General features: G+C 45.1%; 1 pseudogene; it reads right to left on the bottom strand.

Moving 5' to 3' along the window:
- Positions 1 to 7: 7 nt before the first annotated feature.
- Positions 8 to 1065, bottom strand: LOC123254038 (annotated as a pseudogene).
- Positions 1066 to 1072: the final 7 nt, after the last annotated feature.

Here is a 1072-nt window from a genome sequence, read left to right as displayed (position 1 = left end):
ACAGTGCTTTGGCTATCGCTTCCTTCGCCATACTGATTTCTTTTGAATCAGTCTTTGATGCTCAGAGTTGTGTTGAGAAGCATATGAAGGAGGGGTTTTACCATGCTTATTGTGGGATACTTGGATGCAGACATCGTCTCAGCCACTTGTTTAAAGGGATGCAGCAGGGCCACCAGCCCCTCCATGGTGTCCCATTCACTGGTCTCCAACATAAGGGGATGGGGATTGCTATGTTCTACTAAAACAGCTGCAATGGCACACTGCTGCTCTTTGAGGCGCTGCAGCATGGCAAGTGTGCTTCCCCACCAGGAGACCCAGTCGCTCACCAGCATGCGGTGCATGAGGTTCTGCTCTTTCTGTTTCCCACTTAACATGTACATGGCAACTGTAGATTGCTGAAAATACTCCACCAGTTTCCGGCACCTTGTCAAGAGACTCCCCAGCTGAGGGAGCTGGAAACCTTGTTGTATTCCTGCATTGAAAGTCTGACCCAAACAAGGCATATGAACTGGAATACCTAGAAATGAGCAAGCTTTCACAATATCTTTGCCATAATCTGTTGTAGCACCAAAGACTTTTGTGTGGATCCTCCAATCAATGAAGATCTCATAAAGGATTCTCATAATTGTCTCTGCAGTGTTTTCTTCAGGGACCTCAAATGTCTTTAAGCACCGTGACTTACCAGTCAAACAATCAGAAGAGCTGCTATTGAGGAAATGGACTGCAAGGGTTACATAAGACCTATTCTGGTTTGGGCTTCTCCAAATATCGGTGGATATTCCACACCACAAAACGTCAGTCAGTTCTTTCAAGACTATTTCTCTAACTACATTGTACTTTTCAGGCTTTTGTGCAGAAAAATTTTCTGCTAGGAAGCTCATATCTTGGATCTGCTGTTTTCAAAAGAGTCTTAAATGTTGGCTCATCCACTATGGAAGAAGGATACATGCCCTCACAAATGAGGCTAATCACAGCAGAGGTCAGCTCCTGGTGCTTTTTGTTCTCATCAATGTGGCTGGTCTTTGTCATTAAAGTGTCCTGAACTGCCTGCTGTGAGGACTCTGGCTTCAGT

Source organism: Gracilinanus agilis, unplaced genomic scaffold (assembly GCF_016433145.1).
Source record: "Gracilinanus agilis isolate LMUSP501 unplaced genomic scaffold, AgileGrace unplaced_scaffold13349, whole genome shotgun sequence".
Lineage (NCBI taxonomy): Eukaryota > Metazoa > Chordata > Mammalia > Didelphimorphia > Didelphidae > Gracilinanus > Gracilinanus agilis.
Note: the sequence above shows the minus strand (reverse complement) of the source record. Positions and strands in the feature narration are given on the sequence as shown.